General features: G+C 41.4%; 1 protein-coding gene across 2 annotated transcripts in view; it reads left to right on the top strand.

Moving 5' to 3' along the window:
• Positions 1-13,076, top strand: part of CREB5 (cAMP responsive element binding protein 5) — a 417,587-nt gene that overhangs the window by 336,361 nt on the left and 68,150 nt on the right. The window lies entirely within an intron of this gene.

Raw genomic sequence — 13,076 nt, 5'->3', positions numbered from 1 at the left:
TGCTGATCGTGCATGACTCTGAGAGTGAATGTCTCTTTAAATCTTGTGCCCCGGACATCTCTCTTGCTCCACCCTGGTCCCCGCACTTCTGTAGAGGAAGGCAAACAGTATTTATAAGTTGTCGTCACATCACGCTTTCAATGACATTTTGGCAAACATCTAGTATTCAAGTGTTCTCAGAAGTTAACTGATAGTGTGATTGTTAACACGGGCTGGGGGAAGGAATATGAAGGTGTCCTAAGTCATTTCCTTGTTAATAGTAACGGCCACTGAACCAGGAATAGATTTTGAGGTCCTTGTGCCATATCTCTACATTTGTAACCCAATGGCATGCTTGCTTTTATTTGGCCACATTCTTAGCCTTGATGCTAGATGATGACCTAGAGGACAGCCCAGGATTTGGGAAGGGATTCCATGCCCTGATTTGTGAATCCATAGCCAGGCTCAGAATATGCTGAGGTCTTTGGCACTATGTCAGTGCTATGATCCTCTTATAAGTGTCCAGCTCTATTCTGAGAACGGAGCAGGTGCAGATGCACCTCATCTCTGCCAGTGGCTGTGGCCGTGAACTTTAGAAACCCATTCTGCTATGGCAGAGCAGAACTCCAAGACCTGGAGCAGACGATCCACACCTCTGGAGCATGCTGCTGTTCTAGCAACAGGCCGGAGCTGTCTAGACAGTAGAGAGCTTTCCTTCTTACCCCCGGTAGTGATTGATCTGGCCATGGAAGCAATGCTGTTTTCTTTCCAGAAGTGGTATGATTAGTGAGGCAGTGAATGTTGCTGTTTTCTAATAGACCAGCTAGGACAGCTAACTCCCAGGCTTTCAGGATGAACCTTTTAGTGCTCTGGCTCCCTGCTTTTGCCTAAGAACATGCACTTCCTCCAAGAACCTGCTGAAGCCCTCCTGGAGGAAGTCCAGATTGAAGCTTCTACTCACTTCCTCAGCTCAGTGCCTTAACATGAATTTGCAGAGCCTGATGAAATATTTTATCATTCTGAGGGGGGAATAAAAGCCACCTCTACCCTTCCATCTGACTGTTCAAAATGTACCCTCGAATTTCCTTTAGAAGTTGCTCTCTAAGGAGGTACAAAGCTAATTTTGCAACGAGCCCCCCTTTTTAGTATTACGTGAAAGGTGCACCGTTAATATTAGCAAAAATGAATTCTGTAGTGACATGGAGAGAAAGAAATTTTCGTCATAAGGTCAGTCTGCCTGTAACTTTCTCATTCTTTCACTCTGTGTAGAGCAACAAGAAAAGTTATAAGTTCAACGTGGCATTAGTCTGTAGAGGCTCGTCTTAATACCACAAAGGCTATTTGCAGCTAAATTTTAATAATCTAAGGCCTTGCTGCTCAAAGTGGGGTCCCTCGACCCACAGCACCACCGGGGAGCTCTTTAGGAAGGCAGAATCCCTGGCCCTACCTCAGACCTGCATTTTGATAAGAGTCTCAGGTAGTTCGCAAGCACATTAAGTTGTGAGAAGCCCTGTTTTAGGAACTATTGAACCTTAAGAGATTCTATCCAAAGACAGGAAGATCTGAATTATCGTCTCTACCCAGAAGCTGATAATTAACTTTAGCAGTTGTTGGAGGTGATGGTTTTTTCCTATCAAGTCCTTTTGCAGATGGTCCCTCTCTTATCCATTCTGTTTGAGACCCCTTCAGTTTCTAATGAAGCTTAATTGATTAGCTCTATTTGTGAAAAGCTCAGGCCCTAATAAGCACACTCCCACTGGGTACACAACTAAATAGTTTATGAGGTAATTCGTATTTTAATGTCTTTCCTAATGAGCCCTTTCAGTAATGAAATCCCCTGAGAAAACATTATTGGTTCCCAGACGTTTCTTAGGCTCCTAGGGCAGGAAGGCTGATGAAGGTGGAAGCGTAAGGCTCTAGAGTAGAAAATAGTTTCCAGTTCAAAACAAGGCAGATTCTTTTATCCCCTCAAGAAATATTTCAAATATGGCTTTTCATACCTTCTTTTCTAAATCCTTATCCTCTCAATCATTTTCCACACTAGAAACAAGACTTTTTTTTTTTTTTTTTTTCCTGAGGCTGTTGTGGAATTCCTTTCCCCTGCAGTAAATAAATAATATGAGGGTTGCCAGTGTGTATGATCTTATACAAACGAGAAAGACAGATGGAGAGGAAAAGATACAGGGAGACAGAAATGTGTGTGCTCACACGCTTGTGTGCAAATACACACACAGCACCTGCTGGGTGCCTCAACGTTCTTTGTAAGTCTGTATTTGAATCTTCTCACCATCATCACTTCTGTAATAGTTGATAAATGTGTCAATCCCTCCTCATTAAGGGTGAAGCCAAAATGAGTCCCATCATGAGAAAGAGGCATTTAGAACAGTGAAGTGGCTGAGCAACAAGACAGTTATCTGTAGCATAGCAGAATTCTGTCCAAAGGGAGTTACAGCAAATTCCCTTTGAGTGAGGAAGGAAGCTGTGTCCCAGGGGTTAGCTGGCAGCTGTCTGGAACCTGCACTGGTGAAGGGACTCACCTTTCTGCTCCCAGGCCGAGCACAGAGTAGACACACACATTCTTGAGCCCTAATTTGAAGCCAGACAGCAGGCAAAGAAGACCAGTCCCAGCGTGTTTTTTCCAGTCTCTCCCTCTGAGAAAGCTTCAGACAACGGGCTGGGCTGGCCAGCCTGACACAGTGCCTGTCCTGTAAGTGATGGTGAAGTGTAGCCTGACCCTACTTTACCTAACACAAAGATCAAAGCCTCCCAGCATGTAATGGATGCTGAAAAACGGCCTTTGTTTCCCAGTCTTGCCCTTTAACTTGTTAAGGGCGCCCCTCCCCTGAAGGAACACACTTTCTCAGCTGGATGTGGGAGAGGGAGCAGAATTCTAGAAGATGTCCGTCCTTAACAGGCCCTTCTAGAATCACTGCTCGCAGTGGTGTCTCCATTCCCATAGGAGGAAAGCCAGAACCACGGGCCAGGGCCAATGAACGTATTCCAGCTGGGCCTCTGGCCATGTGGCTGGCTGCAGATTTTGCTTTGTTACCTGATGGCCTTGGATAAGCAGGATAAAAAATAATGACTTAATGGACCATGAGTTTTAATAACATGTCTGCAGGTCACTGGGGACAGGAACAGCATAGAGCTCATTTGTAGTGTTTTGCTTTGTTTTCTTGACAAGCAGAATGAGTTGTCTTCATGGGTACTGTATGCAAATCTAAATCTCTACAAGCCAAATTTTGTGGTAAATCCTGTGATCTGTGGGTATCTCAGGATTTTATGAAAGAGACAAGCAAATATATGTGTAGGACTTCTCTGAAATCCCAGTTATCGCTCTAGCTGTCATCATGAGGAAGAACAATGTGTGGGCAAGGAAAAGCTCTTTGCTCCAAGCCAGAACCAGCGATCTTGAGGACAGAGATAGCATTCTGAGTGTGACCCTGCTAAAACTAGAGAGACTGTGTCCAAGCCAAGGAGGATGAACTACTAGAGCTCAGTGTTATGAAAAAAGAAGAATCTCAGAGTTCTGGAGAAAATTCTTTAAATACCCTGGGCAGGCTTTGTGGAGGTACCTTCATCCTTGAGAAGTGAGACTTCAGTATCCATGGAACTAATTAAGCTAGAACTTGTCATCGGAGCATAGTGCTGAGCAAGGAAGCCTCTACTCAGATAGACTTGTTACCATGGCATGCCAGCGAGGAGAAGCAGCCTGCACGGGCCCAGCGTGCAATGAGGATTTTAAGATGGTTTGTAGGTCTTGGCCCTCCAGACAGTGAATTTGCAAGCCTCTGTGAGATTCTGCCTGGAAAGGAATAAATGCAAGAGGGGAGGAAAATCTGAACGAAGTTTTTATTCCAGAGGGCTCTCCCAGTGTTGTAGCTGCTTTTGTGAAGGGACAAAGAAAGCAACCAAAGAGTGGGTGGCTGGGATTTATGTATTTGAGTGTCTCACTTAACAATCAATGAGGCTTTAATATTCTTGAAAGTTCAGGCTCCTACTAAAACTGCCTTGAGCCAATTGCAACTTGGATTTGTAAGCAGAATCCAAGCCTGACCTTCTAAGGTGTATGCTCCAACCCCTTATTCTCTGAGTGTTTCAGCATCTGTGAAAGCAGAGGCCTCAACCCAGAGTGGTAATTTCAGCAACTTTTCCAAACAACGTTCTGGGTGAGACAAGTCAGCTCCTTCCCATTTACTTATGAGTTAATTAGTATTTAAATACAAGTCTCCAGGCCAGTGATTTATTTTAATAATATCTTAGCCCCTTGGCAGGCCCATGACTTCATGACTGCAGCAGTGGGGAAAGGGCACACCGCCCTGATGGATGTCTCAGTGCTGCATGTGGCTGATTTACAAGGCACTCCTCTGATCTGAGTCACTCTTGCTTCCTCCGCTGCAAGCCCATTGAGTGGCACCCAGCGGCTGGAGCGTCTACTGGCTTAAAGTGACAGTTAAAAGAAGTGAGTGGGTTGAATACAAATAACATGGATGAAATTATTATTGAATAAGAAATCACTGGATACTGCACATTGTGAAGCAGTTGTATATTGGCCAAATAGGATCAGTTTCCATATGTTCATTGTCTGTTGCATGTATTAAAACAAAAGGTTATAGATGCTGGTTTTAAATCAGTCATCTGCATTTTGTAGGTCTCATTACAACAACGTCCATAATGAGGGAGTCAGCTGATTTTTTCAAGACAATCTTTAAGGTTATTTTGTGTTTATTAGGTTGCTAGGGGTACCTAATACATCAGTATGAGTAGAAGAAGGGTTTAATGCAGTTGCCAGATTTTTATGCAAGATAAATAGTTTTACATGTCTCAGAAGTAGAATCCAATTGGCCAAGAAGTTGGCCAAGAGCTGAAATTTGACATCATTCTTGGCAACTGATAGTTTTTTTTTTTTAATGTGCGTAATATAAAAAGCTCAGTATATCTTTTCTAGATATAATATTAGACTACAAATATAACTTTTAACAATTAATCAATATATGCAAATGAAAAGTAAGTTTCCTAACTGTTGGCCACAGCAATAGACAACATTTCAAATGGAAATAAGCATTTTTTCTTTTTTCCTTTAGTATTTTTAAAATGAGAATATATGTAGCACATCTTTACGTTATAGGGCTCAGTGATACAACAAATACCTACAAGCCCAGCCCGCAAACCCAGAACCAGAGCATCACCACTAATGTCTTTTTTTTTTTTTTTTTAATTATACTTTAAGTTCTAGGGTACATGTGCATAACGTGCAGGTTTGTTACATATGTATACATGTGCCATGTTGGTGTGCTGCACCCATCAACTCGTCAGCACCCATCAATTCATCATTTATATCAGGTATAACTCCCCAATGCAATCCCTCCCCCCTCCCCATGATAGGCCCCAGTGTGTGATGTTAACTATCAGTGTGTTCCTTCCACGTTCCATCCGGCCTCACCCTTGGGGTCGTCACTCTGCTGAAATTGGGGCCCATCATCCTTTGGCATTTAAAAAGCAGTTTTATCACAAATGTATGCATATTTAACCAGAAACTGGTTAATCTTGCTTGTTTTTGAGCTTTATATGAAATGGTATATAGAATGGAGTTGTCTGGGCTTGCTTTTTCACTTAACATTATAAACTTCTGACAAGAAAATTTGTGGATCTCATTTTAAGGAAGAAAATGGCCCCATATGCAAATCATTTTTAACCTCTACCATAGATATGTGATACACAAGAAATGTAAGAGATACATGTGGAAGATTAATAGGAAATATATAATTCTTTTTTATTAGTTAGAGATGCTTGCTGTTTCCATATTTATTGTATTTTAATTGGTAAAAGATGATTACAATGTAAGAATTAAGCCTTATTTTGATGTTTCTGCAATGTGGTAATTAAACCCAGAGAAGATATATTTTCTATGAAACTATTACACCTAATTAGCATGTAATAATTGTCAAATTAAATATGTATTAAATACTCATTTTAAATGTGTAATTGAAGCGTCATGAGGTGAAATCTGATTTTTTTGAAATGAATTTATCAGGTAATGTAGTTTCAGGTTGCCATCAGCCTTCAGAACTGTACTAAACATAGGCCTAATTACTCCTGTGGAACCTTTCAATTGTCCATCTGGTTGAGCACAGATTCGGAAAAATTTTAAGGTTAGAAATGAAATGTTTGATAATCTCATGAAGAGTTAAATGCCATATCCCTGGGTGAAAGGTTTCAGTTTCGATTCTCTAGGTTTCTGCCAAACAAATATCAAGGCAGGTTTTCCCTTTCCCCATTAACCAACAAATGAAGCCACTTGGTTGCCCACAAGCCTGGGAAACATCAGGAAGCACAAGCTGACTGCGCATGGGCTGGGGCAGGCACTGTGGAGAGGAAAGGCATTCCTTCTTCTCTACACATCTTTACTAATTCAGATGCCATCCCCAGCATTCAAAGAAGGCCACAGCTCTGCTGCTGGAAGGGATTGCCACTATTATCATTTTGTCAGAAAAGAGAAATTGACACATTTGGAATTGGCATGTTGTCCTGTGTGAAGATCCAGTGGATTTTGTCTATAATGTGTTCTCAGATTTCAGCAAAGACAGGTTAAATTCACCATTTCAGACCTGAGTGGTTTTACACTCAGTCGTTGAGCTACTTGTGGTTTGCAAATATCTATGAGGATCCGATGCCTTCCAGATAGGGCTTGCCTCCCTAGTTATGTGGAGTAGGCACGTGTTGTTTTTTATTTTACTTATTAATGTTGTAATTGTTTTATTTTTTAACTTTTATCTTGAAATAATTTTAGACCAATGGAAAAGTCGCAAAAATGGTACAGAGAATTCCAATACATACCAAGCTTCCTCTAATGTTAACATCTTATACAATCACAATATAATTACCAAAACCAGGAAATAACATTGGTGCAATGTTATTAACTAAACTTCAGATGTTATTCATATTTCCTTATTTTTTTCACCAATGCCTTTTTTTCTGTTCCAGCACCCAGTGCCACATTGCATTTCATTTTTATGTCTCCTTAGACTTCCAATCCATGGCAATTTCTCAGTCTTCCTTTGTCTTTTAAGATCTTGACATTTCTTAAGAGTACTGGTCAGTTCTTTTGTGCAATTCCCCCAGTTTTGTTTGTATGATGTTTTCTCGTGATTAAATTGAAGTTATGCATGGTTTGGAATACTTCAGAGGTGATGTTGTACCCTTTTTGGTCTGTCATGTCAAGGAGTATGTGATGATAAATCCCTGGTGATATTAACCCTGATCACCTGTTTAAGGTGGGATGTTCCAGTTTTTTTCCACTCTCAAGTTCCTATCTTTCTCTATGTATTTTTTTTTTTTTTTCCACTCTTGTTGCCCAGGCTGGAGAGCAGTGGCAATATCTCAGCTCATTGCAACATCTGCCTCTTGGATTTAAGTGATTCTCCTGCCTCAGCCTCCCAAGTAGCCAGGATTACAGGTGCCTGCCACCACGCCTAGCTAATTTTTATATTTTCAGTAGAGACGGGGTTTTACCATGTTGGCCAGGCTGTTCTCAAATCCTGACCTCAAGTGGTCCACCTGCCTCAGCCTCCCAAAGTGCTGGGATTACGGGCGTGAGCCATCATGCCCAACCTTCTCTCTGTAATTAATATTTATCTCAGAAGAATATTTTGAGACAAATGAACACCCTGCTTTAAGGAAAATCTTCACATGGAAACCTGAACTTATGAAATAAGTATTGATGTATTTTCTTGCATTAACAAAGGAATTCTTCACTTTTCCAAAGAATTCACCCCAGAATTCAATTTTAAATAACAATCTCAGTTCTGGTACATTTAACATATGGCTTGTCTAATACATGTTGACAGTTAACTTTTTGAGACAATGTTTACTACAATGGCCTATTTGAGGACAATGTTTGTCTTCTCAAATAATGCATACATATATTCGTATCCCCTTATATAATGAGAAAAAAACAGCAGAATTTCTCTTACCTGGTAGGTCACTGAAAGAAGAAACAGAGCTTAAATCTTCTACTCTTTATCCTTTTCGAAAGGGATTTTTTTTACTGTCAGAAATAGTGGGAAGGTCAGGAAAATATACATTTTTTGTGGAAATAAATTTTCAGAGATAATGTTCTATAACATAATACCAAACTAGATGGGCTCAGAGGATGTCAATTATATGCCATACACATGATTCCACTTACTGGAAAACAATTTGGCAAAATGTGCCAAGCCTTGAGTTCCACCTCAAAGAATCTGTCCTAAGAAAATAATCACAGACCCAAGCAGAGATCTATGTTAAAAGATATTTACTGCAGTGCTATTATAAAGTATTAAGGAAGTGATTTGGGAAATTGGCAATAATCTAAATGCCCAATAAATAGGAAATGGTGGGATTTTGTCCAACAATTCAATTCATGTTTTCAAAAACAAATGCCACCAAAACATGTTCAAGTGATCACAATAACATACTATGTGGAAAAAATAGAAGTAATGTCTATACAATATGTCCCTAATCTCTCTCTCTTGTGCATGCATACACACACACACACACACACACACACGCACGCACACACACACTCATACAATTTGGTAGAAATACTGATTAGAGACGGGCGGATCACGAGGTCAGGAGATCGAGACCATCCTGGCTAACATGGTGAAACCCCGTCTCTACTAAAAAATACAAAAATCTAGCCGGGCGAGGTGGCGGGCGCCTGTAGTCCCAGCTACTCGAGAGGCTGAGGCAGGAGAATGGCGTAAACCCGGGAGGCGGAGCTTGCAGTGAGCTGAGATCCGGCCACTGGACTCCAGCCGGCGCGACAGAGCGAGACTCCGTCTCAAAAAAAAAAAAAAAAAGAAAGTTATCTGTAGGTATTAGAATCATGATTGATATTTATTTTCTTTATGCTTTTTAGTTTTCCAATTCTTGTGCTATAATCTTCTTATATGAACAACAGGAAGATATTTTTGAGAAAATTAGCTATAATTCCATAGGTACCCATTGGGGAGATAGATTCTGAAATACCTTTACATTTCCTCTTTTTCAACCCTGTGTAGATTACAACTTTGAAAGACACTAAATGGCATGCACTTGTTGAATTTATTCCAAATATTTATGTGTATAGGCATGCACTTACACATTTATAGAGCCAGAATGAACTGCATGATGAAGGGAAATGATTAAAATTTTTTAAATTAGATGTGTATTTGGAGAAAAAAAATTCAATATCTAGCTTTTCCATGGTTGGCTTTCTAAATCTACATAGAAGATCTATAGGATGTAAGGACTATGATGAGAGAAGGCTAACCCTACCAGGGAATACAGTTTTTCAGGAAAAAAAAAAAAAAGATCTTTTTATATTATTCTTTTTCAAGGTTAGTCTTTAAAATTAAACTCATTTAAAAAAAAAAAAAACCCTCCCTCAACCTCATCAAATTACAGAAAGCCAAATATCTAGCTTTCATTTTTAATCAAGCAGGCCTAAATATTCATGTTTATGTGCCTAAATGAAACTTTTGTATGCAGTGTTCCACTCCATCTGCATGAATAGTAGCATTGTGGCCGGGTGAGGTCACTGCAGAAGGGAGAGTGAGGTAAGAACACAGCTGAATCTACAGGCTTTCTGCAGTGTGGTGCACCAGCTCTTTCTTAAAGCCACAGAACTGCCATTCTCACACCGAAGGCCCTCAGTTTGTTTGTGCCGGCCTGCAGCCCCACTTGCCTGTGTGTAGTGATGGCACTGTGTGTCATGAATAATTCAAGTGTTCCAAAGGAGGGCCAGAACTTCAAGGAGTAGCATGTGGCCAGAACCTCAGCAGTGTATAATTTCTGCTTCTTTAAACATCCACATTGGCCACCTGTTCTCAAAGGAAAAGATGGTACCTTCCATTTCCTACTCCCCTGCCACAAGATTCACGAGGGATCGCTGCTGTAGTTATGGGGACCCCACTGTGATGTGCTTCCCTCCCAAGCAGTGGCAGGCTAAGTCGCCAGAATATTGGTTAAAGATGCATGTCAGTTCATATTTTACCTACATATCCTACTAACTTAGAGGAATAAGTTGGTTGCCAAGAGCCTGCTGGCGCATAGCTCCCAGCCAACACGATCTTCGTTAGAGCTGTGAGAACATGAAAAAACTTCACCCTTTTTTCCCCCCAACAAGCTCTCCAAACATTTTACCTCCTGCTTTACAATGGAGAGGGATCCTTTATTCTCCAATCAGCATCAAGCAGCATCCGATTTAAATAATAAGATATTTTCAAGATATGGGTACCATGCCTTTGCTTGTGCCTACCGTGGAAGGTGCCATGATACCAGGAATAACAACAGCTTTTAAAATCTTTCCTGGAAAATTTTCACACCTAAGGCCTGAGCATATAAACTCCCATTAAGTGAAAAGATAACCCTCCCCGAACCAAAACTTCAAGAATGGGTAAGATTGATTCTTTAAGTTAACCAAATCCTATAGAGTTCATCTTGGGGATCAGTACTGGGGATAAATGAGAGCATAAGATTGGTTAGGATAGGCATTATGGGGGTTACATGGTCCCTTTGTAAGTTTATAGCCAAGAGGAAGTGCTTTAGAAGTTCAGGGAAGGACCTGCCACTGGATCTGGGAGACTTGGAGAAAATACTTGGTAAAGGAAGCAGAAAATGAGAGGTCACTGAAGGAGGGACAGGCTTGGGCATCTCCAGTTGAGAAAAATAGTGTAACGAGAAGGGTATTGGTGCTGTATTTTTAACAGCTGCTGAAGATACAAACTCTGGGCTAGATCAGTCGACTGACAGATGACCACCTCTCCCTGTTCAGGGATCAGCAGTAGACCTGTTGAGTTGAGGGGTCGATTCCTATGAGAGAAGGGAGGTCCAGTTGACAGGATACATTGGATCCCAGCCAGACCACAGAGGCTCAGGAATGCCAGCCTAAGGAAATGGTCATTATCTTTTAGGCAATAGTGAGTCACTGGAGGATTAGGAGTAGGGAGGGACACGATGAAATCAGTTTTATTGGAAGATAAATCTGGCAGGGATGTGCAAGAAGCACATATCAACTAATACTAATAAGAAAAATCTCATTAAGCTAGGAATATTACAAGTTCCACTCTAGACAGTGTTAAACAATGATTAAATGATGAACCCTGTTTGTTTCTGCTGATGGCTGTGGAACATTGATCCTGACAGCTGCTCGCTATGAAAAGAATGAAATGAATGCTGTGAACCAAGGACCCAATTAGTACTCAGGTAGGCCCTAAAATCTGTAAGTGTTAGTGGCTAAAGAGTGTTTCTGAAGTGTTTCAGAGATCTTCAAGTTCATTCATTCATTTATTTAGATCTAACCTACTATGTGCTGGGTACCACGATAGTCCCAGGGTAGGGCAGGGGGACGGGCATAAAGAACAATAAAATATATATCTTCTCAAGAAATTTATATTTGCTACAGATTTTTAAAAATAGAGAACATAGGAAGGTATAGAAGCCCAGAATTTACAGCATATATAGTACTATTGTATGCAAACCCTCCTACCTTGGGGGATTTACCTACCTGCTGGAACTCATTCACAGGCCTGGCTGAGGGTCAGTGATGCTGTGGTCTATAAGAGAAAAGTGGAAGGCAAGTTGCAGCCAAATGAAGGGCTTGCCATCTCCACTTTTCACTCAACAAAAGTACACTGAGTGGCTGGGCACGGTGGCTCACACCTGTAATCCCAGCACTTTGGGAGGCCGAGGCGGGCAGATCACCTGAGGTCAGGAGTTCAAGACCAGCCTGACCAACATGGAGAAACCCCGTCTCTACTAAAAAGAATACAAAATTAGCCAGGCGTGGTGGCACATGCCTGTAATCCCAGCTACTAGGGAGGCTGAGGCAGGAGAATTGCTTGAACCTGGGAGGCGGAGGGAGGTTGCAGTGAGCCGAGATTGCACCATTGCACTCCAGCCTGAGCAACAAGCGCGAAACTCCATCTCCAAAAAAAAAAAAAAAGTACATTGAATCTAAGTAGCCCTTGCATTTCAGCAGGATAGAGTCCAGTTTATTTTTCACTTAGAAATCTTCCAGAAGTGTGAAGTGTTCATTGAGGACTCAAAATATCCCTAACCACCATGACTACCACTGGTGCTCTCCAAAGCGGCCCTCGACTCAAGCACCATATTGGTTTTTAGTGTCAACCACAATGGTATACTCTGAACTGGGCACAAGCTTTAAGTAAGGTTCAGAGACACTTACTGGAAGTTGACAACAGCAGTTTTTGAGAGAGAGAGAGAGAGAGGCAGAGAGAGATCAGCTGGCTATCTTTGCAAGGTGTTTAAATTGCTGGTTACAATTTGTTGGATGATTGATTGGTTCAGGCGCTCACCTTTCAAAGATTGTATAGTCAACTGTTAATAAGTAAATTTTGACAATCTGCAACATATTGTTTATAGGTACCAAGTTAAACACAGTTACTGCCCATCATGTTGCATTATTGCCAGTTTTCAGTTACTCACCCTAAATTTTTTAGCATACTGTTACATAGAATTTCCCGAGCCAAGCACTGTTCTAAATGCTTTGTAAATAGTAACACAGTACATTCTTACAACAATCATATGCGAGACATCTACTAATACCATTCTTATTTTACAGAGGAGGAAACTGAGGCACAGAAAGAGTAAATGGTTTACCCAAAGTCACACAGTTAGTAAGTAGCAGAGCTGACATTTAAACCCAGCAGCCACACTCCTAGAGTTCATGCCTTTAACTACTATGCCACTATAACAATGCACAGCAACATGAGGAAAGGAACCTATATAGAAGTAATATTATGGGCCAGGCGTGGTGGCTCACGCCCGTAATCCCAGCACTTTGGGAGGCCGAGGCGGGTGGACCACGAGGTCAGGAGATCAAGACCATCCTGGCTAACACGGTGAAACCCCGTCTCTACTAAAAATACAAAAAAATTAGCCGGGCGTGGTGGCGGGTGCCTGTAGTCCCAGCTACTCAGGAGGCTGAGGCAGGAGAATGGCATGAACCCAGGAGGTGGAGCTTGCAGTGAGCCGAGATCGCGCCCACTACTGCACTAGAGCCTGGGCAACAGAGCAAGACTCCATCTCAAAAAAAAAAAAAAAAAAGGAAA

The sequence above is a fragment of the Piliocolobus tephrosceles genome, chromosome 8 (genome assembly GCF_002776525.5).
Source record: "Piliocolobus tephrosceles isolate RC106 chromosome 8, ASM277652v3, whole genome shotgun sequence".
Classification (NCBI taxonomy): domain Eukaryota; kingdom Metazoa; phylum Chordata; class Mammalia; order Primates; family Cercopithecidae; genus Piliocolobus; species Piliocolobus tephrosceles.
The sequence above is the reverse complement of the archived record's forward strand: the minus strand, read 5'-3'. Positions and strand labels throughout refer to the sequence as shown.